We start from the raw sequence: 14,133 nt of genomic DNA, 5'->3' as shown, positions 1-14,133 counted from the left end.
ATGTTTTGATAATGATGAAGGGTAAATTACTTAGTCGTGTGCTTTTTTTTTTAACCACACTGATAACGAATGATAGAAACACAGACACACTTAATAACATATCCACAAAAATTGTAACAATAAATGTAAGCTGAACAATGCCTGCAACACATTTCAGGCCTCAGAAGGAAGTAATTATGAGATTCAGACAGAGAGAGAAAGCCCAACACGAAACCAGTTGTGACATTTTTTATTTCATTATGTAATATTAAAAACACGACAACAACGTATTTCCTGTACTTAGTTTCGTGCAATTATGGATTGCAAAGTATGTCTAATTGAGTGGCATAAAGAGGCACAGTTGCATGAAAAACCAACTCGGATCTTGACTAGGATCAGGATTTTACATGGACACAACCTAGAATTTAACATCCTGGGGGGAGGGGGGTACTGCGCCTTTCACATCAAGATGTAAAGATCTATTTTAAATAATACTTATTAGAAGGGAACAAAATCAAACAAACTACAACAATCGTTCTGAGGGGAGAGAATTACCTCTTCCAAAGAAATTACCTCCCTTGCTTTTCTTGTCGTGACTTATGTAGAGTAAAGTGAATAGAAAGTGAATCAGTCAGTAACAAAAAAAACCACAACATTTCTTAAGATCAATGAGGAGTCTTGAAGTATTTGTCAATGTTCATCTTGTATGCATAACAAACAATATATTACGGATTGATAATTAAAGAAAATCGTCTCTTCTACAGGGTTGACCCCCCTAAAAAGGACACCCACAACCATGCAAATTACTTCTGCATCTGTTGAACCAATTATTTTATATATGGTATTCATTAACTTCAGTTTATGTTCTGCCTTTCCAGTAAGTGGCAATTTTGTAAATTGAATGGTCTGACTTTTGTGCAATTTTAATTTTTTTCTCCAAATTCGGGGGTCGACTAAACAGAACGAGTTTTGACATTGAGCGGTAGCCATTTTTACCTAGTTTAAACCCTTCAGGCTTTTACCTTTTTGATTATTTTGAATGTCTGAGTATGTAAAAACATCCCCTTCAACCCCCAGGCTATCGATGACCTGAAGAAAGCATGCAGTTACAGCTAGGTTCAGGGCAATCCTCAGACACGAAAGCGTTGGTGTCATTGGTGATGCAAAAGTTAGATAATTTAACCTACAAATTTGCCACTTTGTGAACTGCACATGCATAAAATCAAGTTTAAGTATGCTGAATATGAAGTTATCCAGTCAATTGGTGTAGAAGTTATAGCATTTCTGTCAGTTAACAGTATTTAAAATCTCAAAAGTAAAATCTGACATATTCGAAAGTTTTGCATAAACACCCAGACAATTGTTATGATACTCTCCTAAGCTTCTCCAATTCTCAGCCCTGTCTTGGAAAGGAATTCGAATAAGGCAGTCAAAATAACTTAGTTTGGAGCACCCATCAATCAGAATAAGCATTAACTTTTGACACAGGAAATATCTTCTACCGAAAGCTCTCCTGGCTTTATTCTACATTTTTCCTGCATAATGGTAACAAATTTAATGATAAATCTAAACAACGAAGTGACTGTGGTAAGATGAACAAAGTTAAAAAAACAAAGGATTACTGTAAATGGTTTACGAATCGAAATCTAAACAAGTTTTAATGATAAGTAAAATGATAAAAAAATAAAATAAAAAAAAGCTAACGTCCTCGCATTTGTCCAGAATTATTCCATGTTTAACATGGGAACAGAGGGATAATTGGTCTAAAGAATTTTTAAAAAGGAGGGTTAGGGTGACCCTAACCCTCTTTGGACTATCTGTATGCAATGCCCGCTTTTGGTGAAAGACTTTTGTGGAAGCCATGGAAGAATGCATCGCTGTTGTGCTGGTTCAGCTTGAGGTCCTGTCCTAGCGAATATCCTGCACACACAAAAACACGACTTTTTAAGCCACTTATGTTGCATTCCGTGACATAGCTTTGTTAAAACCGTGTGCCTGATAATAATGACAGATTTTGTTGATATACATTTTTTTTTGAGACACCCCATATAATATTGTTTGACAATCTCTTTCAACATAGTTTACGAATCACCAATGTGTATACAAACGCAAATAACCCACAGGTCAATAAATTACTTTCCAGAGAGAGAGAGAGAGAGAGAGAGAGAGAGAGAGAGAGAGAGAGAGAGAGAGAGAAAAAGAGAGATTAAAACTAGAAAATGTGTGCTATATAAAACAAGGATAATCTCTGTCAAATCTTCGCTTGTACCTGCATGGTGTTTACTGCGCTATATTAATATACACAACCTGTTTTATTTCAATTTTTTTTGTTGTTTTTTTTGGGGGGGGGATGTTTTGTGATGAGGGTTTTTTCAAAGCCTTTACTGCTTTAGTCATTGAATCCACCCGACTTCGATTTATTGTTCAGTGATGGGTAATTGTGTGACCAACTATGTAAGTTAGTGATTGTTCTGGCTTCATACAATGACATTGCATTAATTTTATAAGTGTATGTGTGTGTGTTTCAGGCAAAAGCTGATATTACAGTCCTAGTTGTATGCAGTACCTCTGCTTCTTCGTTCAGGAATCAAAGTATACAATCTAAACCGATTATTTTATTCAATAATGTTCAGCTTACCATCATCCCGAAGAAGGCAGTAACGTGCCGAGATATTGATTATAGATATTAAGGGGATGTGCGGGGGTGATTTTTGAGCTTTTGGGCAGATTTGGGCATTTAGACATTTTGACTGTTTGGAAAACTGTGGTCATTTTTCTTTCAATTTCTGCCGTTGATGTTGCATATACATGTTTTTTTTGTGCAATAAAAATAAATTCAATACACCAACCCTCGCCTGATTGCGTTCATTTGTCTTGAACTTGCCTTATTATTGCCGATTTTCAACACCTTGATCAGCAAATTTGAGCAGACGACAGGGCGAACACTGCATGACGTTGCTTGCTACATAGCCTCCCCTGTTTGCATGTGACCGTTGTTTCGTTATTTTCCGGACTACTTCGGCTCTAACGGAACATTTTCAATGTAGGTCAATCTACGCCAACTTCCTTATACGGAGAGTATGACGTATGATGTGATCTTGATTCGTTCAACCGGGGTCACGTGGTACAACAATGGCGCTTGTTTACAAGCAGTGAAAGTACACGCTCCTGTGCAAAAATGGTTCGCACCAAGCCATCAACAACCAGAGGAGCCCCAAAATCTACGAAAAAGAGGACAGATCAAGTGAAGAATCAATGGAAGGCGAAGAAATCAGCGCAATCAGCTTCTGTGCTGGCTGACGTGGCAGAATTAGTGCCGGTTTTGGGGTCGTCTGCTAGTGCTCGCGTCGATTCCTTCGACTGAAAACATTCTCGGCACGAAGACAAGAAGTGAGTTCAAAAAAGAATCGTATGAGAGGTTTGTGTCCGGTGGAGTTGACACTAAGTCATCTGCTGCTACTGAAACCATGGTAAAAACCCAGAGGGGTGTTGTAGACTTTGCCGAAGTAGACAGTATGGTTGCAAGTCTGTGCTGTCCACAGTGTAAAAACAAGTGCTTGTCTCTTTGCACAGACTCCAGACCAACAAGTGGCTTGGCAGTATTTGCCCAGGTGAACTGTTCTTCGTGCGAAGAGCCTGTGTATGAACAGTATCTTGCGACAAAATTTAAGGCCAAGACAAAAGTGTTCGACATGAACAGACAGGCAGTGTATTCCTCACTTGCTTGTGGACTGGGAGCCACCACATTCAGAAATTTCTGTGAAAACATGGATTTAGCTGGACTTCACCACAAGACCTTTCATAGTCATACTCATGCCAGCCAACTATTCACACAACTGGAGAAATTCCGGAAGCATGTGTTCAGTGACACTGTTGCATATGTTCGAGAAGTTCATGCAAGATACTGTGGCACTACTCTTGGTGTCGACGACACCCTGAACATTATTGTGAGCTATGATGGCACCTGGCTTACTCGTGGACACTCTTCGCACATTGGAGTTGGGTGTGTTGTGGACTTACTTACTGGACTCTGTGTTGATGCCCATGTCATGTGTACCTACTGCCAGGTGTGGAGTCTACGGGGCAGAAGCTGTTTCAGGAAAAGCCAGAGGAGTATGCGGCCTGGCTCGTGGACCACTTAGACAAGTGTGAGGTGAACTATAAAGGTAAATTATATCTGTTTGCACAGACATATTTGAATAGAGTTTATTTCAAATTTAAGCAACTTACTCAAATAATAGCAAATTACAAGTAAATGTAATAGTGATGAGTGGATATTATTTTCCATGCATTCCAGTGAAACTGAAAACCAAAACCAAAGGCATGGATGATGGATTAAAAAAAAAAGCGTCATAAAGACAGATCATCAATTTATGATAATAATAATGAAAGTTGTAACACATGCGTAAAAATCCAATTTGTATCTTGAATAGTTCAGGGCATGGGGGAGTGCATGTGTGTGATGAAAATAATAAGAAAACACACACAGATAGATAGACAGACAGAGAGAGAGAGAGAGAGAGAGAGAGAGAGAGAGAGAGCTGTATCTACAGCATCAAGAGAGATTCACAAGTCTTCAGAATCAACGGGCTTCCCAGAACTGAGGGAGCTAGAATAGTGGTCAGGGGATGGCAAATAGTACATGTATGTGTGGCACAATACAAGTGTATTTAAAAACGTTCAAATGGTATCAATTAATGCATTATGCTTAACGTTTACAATCTAACAATGTTCAGTGCACCTATACCTGCTGCTAGAAATTTAATATTCAGTAATTTGGTAATTCCATGTTTATTTCATTTTTTTCCGCATTAATTATAATTGAAGTATTAGCTGGACAATGACTGTGAATAACACATGCGCGCACACACACACACACACTTAAAAAATACTCTGTTTGCAAATTACATTTCTTATTTTGTTCTTGTTTGCAGGCTCATCAGGATGATGGAGGTGGAAGCAGCCCGTGTCATATGGCGTCGATCGGTGAACACCAACAAGCTTCGCTCACAACACTACTGTCGGACGGTGACTCCAAGACTTTTACATAGCTCAACGACATCAAGCCCTATGGTGAGGATATTCACATTGACAAGGAAGAGTGTGCGAACCATGTGAGTAAACGACTTGGTACAGCTCTTAGAGAGTTCAACTTTGGACCTGCTGCTGCTGCCAACTCTGCCCAGTTCTTCGGATTCTAGACTGCAGACATCACATGAAGAGGCTTGGAGCAGCCAGGATGCACAAGAGGGTGCGGAACAGTCTGAAGGCTGTGAGAGACAAGCAAAGTAAAAGGAGAGACAAAGTGTGGGCAGCCAAGTCAGAGAGACTGGAAGAACTTGTTCATGCAGCTGGAAGGTGGCCCTGCATATGCTGCAGGCATGTTCTAAGTTTTGACTAAATGTTTTAACTTAGACGGGGAATCGAGATGAGGGTCATGGTGTATGTGTGTGTGTATAAAGTGATTCCGAGGAAACTACTGGACCAATCTTGACAAAACTTAACATGAGAGTTCCTGAGTGTGATATCCCCAGATGTTTTTTTCCATTTTTTGGAAAGATGTCTTTGATGACGTCATATCCGGATTTTTTTAGGCAGTTGAGGCAGCGCTGTATCACCCTAATTTTTCAACCAAATTGATTGCAATTTTGGTAAAGCAATCTTCGACGAAGTCCGGACTATAATATTGCATTTCAGCTCAAAATCTTAAAAATAAATTAATGAGTTTGCTTGTTAAAGTTGTCATTAAAATCTAATTTTTAGTTACAAATTAAATCTTGACTGCATTGCATTCCTCATTTTTTCCTGAATTCAAAAATATATAGAAATGTCATGTTCACTCTAACAATGTGCTCATAATTACAGAAAATAGGTTTAGTAAGTACTACATATATATGGTCTCATGCTTTGCGGAGACGAGCGTGATCCGTCTCGGTATTGTTAGCCGAGACTATCTAAATGTATCTCGTAGTCTTGGTGATGACTGGTTTGTGGTGTTGATATTTAAGTTTCATACCGATTGACTAAATGTTTTTATATCGCTTTAGGCGACTTGTCATTGTTATTGTGGTTAACATTATTCTCATATATATTGTGGTTATTGTACGCGTGCAATTGATGACTTGGGTACGTTTCGTAATTTGGAGCTAGCTTGTGTGTGTGTGTGGGTGTGTGAATGTGAGCGAGTGAGCGAGCTTTTTGTGGTGTGCATGCTGTGATTGGGAGTGTGTGTATGCATTGTTTGTAACTCGGAACAAACAATTTTCCAGGTGTACTGCACATGTTTGAAATAACTTATGTTTTATGTCTTCCCTAACTTTTAAACGGTGTCTCTAAGGTGTGAAAAACATTCCTCAGTGTGGAATTTGGTGATACATGTATGTATTTTGAGTTTAATTACAACTATCAATGGTTTCAAAACAAATTGTGTGCGTTTTTGCCTTTTCCTCAGTTTGCATGTTTTGACATTTGGGAACAACATGATTTCAAATCTACTGGTTAGATTTCTGTGAAATTCTGCATACTTGTACTTTTACATACTATCTACAGAGTTACCATTTGAATAATGAATCGGAAAAGAAATGTTGGCTTTACGATTTTTTTAATATTAAATTTTACGCAAAATTTCAACATTATGATAAAAAAAAAATTTTTTAAATAACTGTAATACTCACAGAAAAAATAAATGGTAAATCTGTAGATATGATCTAAATCTATATTTATGCAAAATATTGGACAGAAATCGAGCATTTGGATATGGAAAAAACGGTTCCTAAAATCCAATATGGCTGCTGTTTACTTTCCTGTTTCTATAGCAACGACATACACAATAAACAAACACATTAACGTTTCTTAATTCAGAGACCATCAGTATTATAACAAAAGCGACACAAACAGTGCTGATCATCATATATGGAAAATAGCGATTTGGCCCTCACATGGCCTTAACCTTTGCCGGATGCCGCTTTTGACTACACACTCCCGACGATGCGGGTTTGTCTGAACCCATACATTTGAAAGAGGGTTTTTACCGTTTATTCCTCTAACGACGATGCGGGTTTGTCTGAACCCATACATTTGAAAGAGGGTTTTTACCGTTTATTTCTCTAACGACGGGGTGGGTTCAGGGAAACCCACAGCGCTACTTCAGTGGTTGCATCGAGTTTCTCCCTTCACCGACCTCTTGCAGGGGAGGGAGAGGGGGAGGGAGAGGGGGAGGGAGAGACTGAGAGACTAAGAAAGAGAGAGAGAGAGAGAGAGAGAGAGAGAGAGAGAGAGAGACTAAGAATGAGAGAGAGAGAGACTAAGAAAGAGAGAGAGAGAGAGAGACTAAGAAAGAGAGAGAGAGACTAAGAAAGAGAGAGAGAGAGAGACTAAGAAAGAGAGAGAGAGACTAAGAAAAAGAGTGAGAGACTAAGAAAGAGAGAGAGAGACTAAGAAAGAGAGAGAGGGAGACTAAGAAAGAGAGAGAGAGAGAGAGACTAAGAAAGAGAGAGAGACTAAGAAAGAGAGAGAGATAGACTAAGAAAGAGAGAGACTAAGAAAGAGAGAGAGAGACTAAGAAAGAGAGAGAGACTAAGAAAGAGAGAGAGAGAGAGACTAAGAAAGAGAGAGAGAGAGAGATACTAAGAAAGAGAGAGAGAGAGACTAAGAAAGATAGAGAGAGAGACAAATAAAGAGAGAGAGAGAGACAAATAAAGAGAGAGAGAGAGACTAAGAAAGAGAGAGAGAGACTAAGAAAGAGAGAGAGAGACTAAGAAAGAGAGAGAGAGAGACTAAGAAAGAGAGAGAGAGACTAAGAAAGAGAGAGAGAGAGACTAAGAAAGAGAGAGAGGGAGACTAAGAGAGAGAGACTAAGAAAGAGAGAGAGAGAGACAAAGAAAGAGAGAGAGAGACTAAGAAAAAGAGAGAGAGAGACTAAGAAAGAGAGAGAGAGAGACTAAGAAAGAGAGAGAGAGAGACTAAGAAAGAGAGAGAGAGAGACTAAAAAAGAGAGAGAGAGACTAAGAAAGAGAGAGAGAGAGACTAAGAGAGAGAAAGAGAGACTAAGAAAGAGAGAGAGACTAAGAGAGAGAGAGAGAGAGAGAGACTAAGAAAGAGAGAGAGAGACTAAGAGAGAGAGAGAGAGACTAAGAAAGAGAGAGAGAGACAAATAAAGAGAGAGAGAGAGACTAAGAAAGAGAGAGAGAGAGAGAGACTAAGAAAGAGAGAGAGAGAGACTAAGAAAGAGAGAGAGACTAAGAAAGAGAGAGAGAGACTAAGAAAGAGAGAGACTAAGAAAGAGAGAGAGAGAGAGACTAAGAAAGAGAGAGAGAGAGAGAGACTAAGAAAGAGAGAGAGAGACTAAGAAAGAGAGAGAGAAAGAGACTAAGAAAGAGCTAGAGAGAGAGAGAGACTAAGAAAGAGAGAGAGAGAGACTAAGAAAGAGAGAGAGAGACTAAGAAAGAGAGAGAGAGAGAGACTAAAAAAGAGAGAGAGAGACTAAGAAAGAGAGAGAGAGAGACTAAGAAAGAGAGAGAGAAAGAGAGACTAAGAAAGAGAGAGAGACTAAGAGAGAGAGAGAGACTAAGAAAGAGAGAGAGACTAAGAGAGAGAGACAGAGAGAGAGAGACAGAGAGAGAGACAGACAGAGAGAGAGAGAGACTAAGAAAGAGAGAGAGAGACTAGGAGAGCGAGAGACTAAGAAAGAGAGAGAGAGAGAGACTAAGAGAGAGAGAGACTAAGAAAGAGAGAGAGACTAAGAAAGAGAGAGAGAGAGACTAAGAAAGAGAGACAGAGAGAGAGACTAAGAGAGAGAGACAGAGAGAGAGACTAAGAGAGAGAGACAGAGAGAGAGACTAAGAGAGAGAGACAGAGAGAGACAGAGAGAGAGACAGACAGAGAGAGAGACAGACAGAGAGAGAGAGAGACAGACAGTCAGATAGACAGACAGTCAGATAGACGGATAGACAGACAGACAGACAGACAGAGCAACTGACAACAGACATACAGACAGAGAGATACGGACAGACAAACAGAGAGACAGACAGTCTCTTGGAGACAAACAGGCAGACAGACACTGTTCCGCCGCTTTGGTAATTATGGGTGTAGCAGAACCCGCGCCGTCGGCAGAGGGATAGTTACAATCACTACTACTCTTTAAAAGTATGGGTATGTGTGAACCCGCGCCATCGGTAGTGTTTATGTAAATTATCATAATCAATTAATTCTGATGTTTTGTCATGTACACACTAAAAATTTGCAGACAGAGAGCAAATTAGGTGTGTGAGAGATACTTAAAATTTCAAAACGATACCTTTAATGGTTCCAGAGTTACAATGATTTTAGTGTGTCTCTGGGTACAGGTGAACCCAGGAAGCACGGCAAAGGTTAACGTACCTAACCTGGTTGCTGGTGTGTTTTCTTTTTATTTCAATAATGTAAATGTGTGACAACTTGCAGGGTACTTGATGTTCAGAGCAATTTTTCTGGCAAAAGACCTTTTATGGATCAAAGAAAACTTTTGTCATGGTGCACAAGTCAATCAATTTGGTTGATAAATAATTTGTGCTGCATTTTCCCTGGTTCCAAAACGTAGTATGTATTACCACATGTCCTTACCTGTCATTGGCATCACATGATTCTCTGCAAGCAGTCTTTTGTGGAAATACGTCATTTAACACTTGCACTTATAGTAGGTGGCTGTGGAACGGTAGACATGCAACGACAACGAACAACAAAAGACAAAGTGTGGAGTACACTCATTTTTCTTAACATACGCTAAGTTTCTTTGAGAATGCTCCAAGTGAAAATCAGGGGTTCCTAGGCCTGATATCACAATTAAACAGCTTCTTCTCAGAATCAGGAGGGAAACAACTGTTATATGGCGAGATGTCGTGACAAGAACAGACAGCAGCAGCAGCAACAACAACATTGCTAAATCGTCGCTTTAACAAAATTTCATGTTTAGCATCGCAGACAAAGCACGGCTACTGATCCGACCAAAGCCACACTTCATGCACGATGGGCACATTGTTATGGCCAGCTTGTTAACGTGCGCATTGTGTATGTTTTACATAGAATTGAATGTGTTTGTCGTTGTGTCTGTCATCTATCCTAGTCGTTTGATTTAGAATAAAGCAAACTTATTACAATGACGATTTTCTTCGGTTTTTGATGAAGGATTGGCATCAAGACTTTTCCTATTTTCCAACTCTGCCACCATACACTGGCCGTTCAGGTCTGCGTGTCGACCACATGGTGTGTGATCAGATTTTTCGGACATGTTCACAATGCTTACATGACCACCAAATGGAAAATGAGTTGGTATTTGTTATGTTTTTGTGTTAGCACAATCTTCATACAAGTAAACAGAAACAGTTTTGTTGCAAACAGAGCCTTCATAAGAAAAAATGCTTCTAAGTCAAAATACATACCCCCTTTTTCGTATTGCGTAAAATATACCCATAAATTCTGGACATCATATTTTTATTTTGTTTTCACAACAATGAAACCAAACTTTGGCATATGTTTTAGCAATACATTCACAATAAAACCTATGAGTTTGAAGGCTGCATCTTGTTTTGTTTATTTTTGAGAATTTTTTTGCAAACCCATGCAAATGGCCAGTTTCTGGGGAGAGACTGGGGAGATAATGGCCAGTATAGAAAGAGTTAATAAATAAACTAATGTCAGAAGTAGGTATTTACCTTGTTTGTCTTCGCGTTCTTGATAGCCCGCTGCAGCATTTGTATCACTTCCCTTGACATTCAAAACGCCAATGTATTTCTGAAAGGAAAATAAAGATATTGACCGAAACATCACACAAGTGGTATATCATGCTAGGTTTTGTTTACAGTGCCTGTTCTACGACCACATCTGATTGTAATTTAAATAAAGAAAAACTGTATCCATTTATTACTTCTCTATTTGTGTGTGTTTGTGTGTGTGCAGGGGCGGATCACATCATTTTTAAGGGGGAGTTTCCAAATTTCTTTTAGGGACAATTTGACGACGCGAAGCGTTTAGTTGAAGACACGAAGCGTTCAACCTCCTTGGGGGGGGGGGGGGGGGGGGGGGGGAGGGGTCCGACAAATGTTGATAAAAACAAGGAAAATGGATCAATCTGAGCCAAGAAACATCCCCTAATACACCTTCCAAAAAAGTAAATATATTAAGAAGAAAAATTTGAATCACAACAAGGACAATTGATCGATCTGGCACAACCTGAGCAAACTAATTAGCCAACTTCTTTCCAAAATCGTCACTTAGAATACAAAGGCCGGCTCCTAAGTGGTCCGGAAACCCCGGAACCCCCCTCCGGATCCGCCCAGTGTGTGTGTGTGTGTGTGACCGATGACCGTCTCTGAAATTCTAATCGTTGCGTTTGCATGGCAATAAAGTTTTAATACTGGATATGCCCATGAAAAAATATCATTTCTTGTTCATGTCATTGTGTGTGTGTGGCCAGGACCGTGACTTCTGCTTGCCTCGACGACTTCAGAAAAGACACAAAATGCCAGCAGGCGTATGTTCTTGGAGCACTCAGTATGCCGTCATCTGCAAACAAATAAATACAAATCATTCAATTGTGTAAATAAAGAACAATCATTTTAATATTACAACAAAAAATTCATATAACTGTAGTCTTCACCAGAGACATCCACTACACTATCTTTAAATAAAACTGCCGTAAAAAATTGAAATACTATAAAACTTACCCCCACTCAGATCTATTTGGGATTATTCAAGTTTCAACCATGAAACGATGCCGGTTTGGATCAGATCTGCTAGTTTGCCGCTGAAACTGAAATCAAAGGCGATCTTCAGAATAGAAGCTGATGTGTATACACATGACCAGGACAAGGTATTTTGTTACAGGGCATTTACGCAGACGTCGCAGTTCAAAATATCGTTTTAGATCTGATTTTGTACAGCAGCCTGTGTGATTCAGAATCGTCTGCCCTTTTTCGGTTTAACATTTTATGGACGATTCCTATGAGACTGCTCAATCATAACTGATGACAAATTCAGAAACAGATGATGGTTTCAAGTAGGCTACAGTAATGATTCGTTAAAAATGTCAAGCCACTCGTCGATCATTCACACTCAAAGAACCCAAGCCAATTCTGCTCTGGTTCCGAGCAGCTTTTTCCAACTGAGACCCTAATTGTTACGCATCTGCCGCGAAAAGATAGACCACAAACAAGCGGCACTGTACCATGCTTTCGTTTATGTTGCTAAACAGATTAAATGTGCATTGTAAATGTGCTTACAACAAAGAAATGCATCTTTACTTACCACAAAAATACTGGTACCACATTCATCGCACTTGTGTCTTCTTACCAAAACCTATCGATATGTTTGTTTACGATATATTGGTAATTACTAACCGTTAACTATTTTTCAAAAATCTGAAATGACTTTTAAGAATCATAGAAAGATTCGCTAAAACGGTTGACTTCAGAAAATAAGCAATATTTTTCTGAACCATGAAATAAAAATCGAAAACTCCGTTTGATCTTTTATTTTGGTAGATTGATGACAACAGCCGGAACTGAAAGTACCAGAACCAAAAATTAAGGGCATTAATCAGGTAAACTAAGAAGATTGTCGTTCCTGGCGCGCACTTCACATGTCCGTCAAACGTGTCCGAGTGAGAGAAAAAAAAATTTTTTTCGCAGTTCGACAGTATATGAGGCCCTTCTTCATATCAAAGTGTAAAGGTTGCTGAACGATGTTTTTCCTTTTTGCTTGTTTAGTTACACTTTAACATAGAGGGGGAATCAAGACGAGGGTCGTGGTGTATGTGTGTGTGTGTGTGTGTTTATCTGTCTGTGCGTGTGTGTGTGTAGAGCGATTCAGACTAAACTACTGGACCGATCTTTATGAAATTTGACATGAGAGTTCCTGGGAATTATATCCCCGGACATTTTTTTATTTTTTTCGATAAATGTCTTTGATGACGTCATGTCCGGCCTTTTGTAAAAGCTGAGGCGGCACTGTCACACCCTCATTTTTCAGTCAAATTGATTGAAATTTTGGCCAAGCAATCTTCGACGAAGGCCGGACTTCGGTATTGCATTTCAGCTTGGTGGCTTAAAAATTAATTGATGACTTTGGTCATTAAAAATCTGAAAATTGTAAAAAAAAAAAAAAAATTATAAAACGATACAAATTTACGTTCATCTTATTCTTCATCATTTCCTGATTCAAAAAACATATAAATATGTTGTATTTGGATTAAAAACAAGCTCTGAAAATTAAAAATATAAAAATTATGATCAAAATTAAATTTTCGAAATCAATTTAAAAACACTTTCATCTTATTCCTTGTCGGTTCCTGATTCCAAAAACATATAGATATGATATGTTTGGATTAAAAACACGCTCAGAAAGTTAAAACGAAGAGAGGTACAGTAAAGCTTGCTATGAAGCACAGCGCAACCGCGACGTACCGCGCCGGAAACAGGCTCGTCACTTTCATTGCCTTTTGCACTAGCGGCGGACTACGTTCAGTTTCATTCTGTGAGTTCCACAGCTTGACTAAATGTAGTAATTTCACCTTACGCGACTTGTTACATTTAGTCAAGTTTTGACTAAATGTTTTAACATAGAGGGGGAATCGAGACGAGGGTCGTGGTGTATGTGTGTGTGTGTGTCTGTCTGTGCGTGTGTGTGTGTAGAGCGATTAAGACCAAACTACTGAACCGATCTTTATGTAATTTGACATGTGAGTTCCTGGGAATGATATCCCCGGACGTGTTTTTATTTTTTCGATAAATACTTTTGATGACGTCATATCCGGCTTTTTGTAAAAGTTGAGGCGGCACTGTCACACCCTCATTTTTCAATCAAATTGATTGACATTTTTGTAAAGCAATCTTCGACGAAGGCCGGACTTTGGTATTGCATTTCAGCTTGGTGGCTTAAAAATTAATTTATGACTTTGGTCATTAAAAATCTGAAAATTGTAATAATTTTTTTTTTAGTATAAAACGATCCAAATTTACGTTCATCTTATTCTACATCATTTCGTGATTCCAAAAACATATAAATATGTTATATTTGGATTAAAAACAAGCTCTGAAAATTAAACATATAAAAATTATGATCAAAATTAAATTTCCGAAATCCATTTAAAAACAATTTCATCTTATTCCTTGTCGGTTCCTG

The 14,133-nt window shown here is 38.8% G+C and overlaps 1 protein-coding gene and 1 long non-coding RNA gene across 2 annotated transcripts in view; one reads left to right on the top strand and one right to left on the bottom strand.

Annotated features, from left to right (window-relative positions):
* Positions 1-14,133, top strand: part of LOC138951812 (long-chain-fatty-acid--CoA ligase FadD13-like) — a 66,937-nt gene that overhangs the window by 9,668 nt on the left and 43,136 nt on the right. The gene's annotated exons all lie outside the window — the stretch shown is intronic.
* LOC138951825 (uncharacterized) lies at positions 411-12,573 on the bottom strand. Its single transcript, XR_011451228.1, has 5 exons — positions 12,259-12,573; positions 11,679-11,764; positions 11,432-11,517; positions 10,668-10,746; positions 411-1,899 (listed from the first exon to the last, which is right to left on the bottom strand). It is a non-coding gene; the product is annotated as an uncharacterized lncRNA (long non-coding RNA).

Source organism: Littorina saxatilis, linkage group LG17 (assembly GCF_037325665.1).
Source record: "Littorina saxatilis isolate snail1 linkage group LG17, US_GU_Lsax_2.0, whole genome shotgun sequence".
NCBI classification, from domain to species: domain Eukaryota; kingdom Metazoa; phylum Mollusca; class Gastropoda; order Littorinimorpha; family Littorinidae; genus Littorina; species Littorina saxatilis.
Note: the sequence above shows the minus strand (reverse complement) of the source record. Positions and strands in the feature narration are given on the sequence as shown.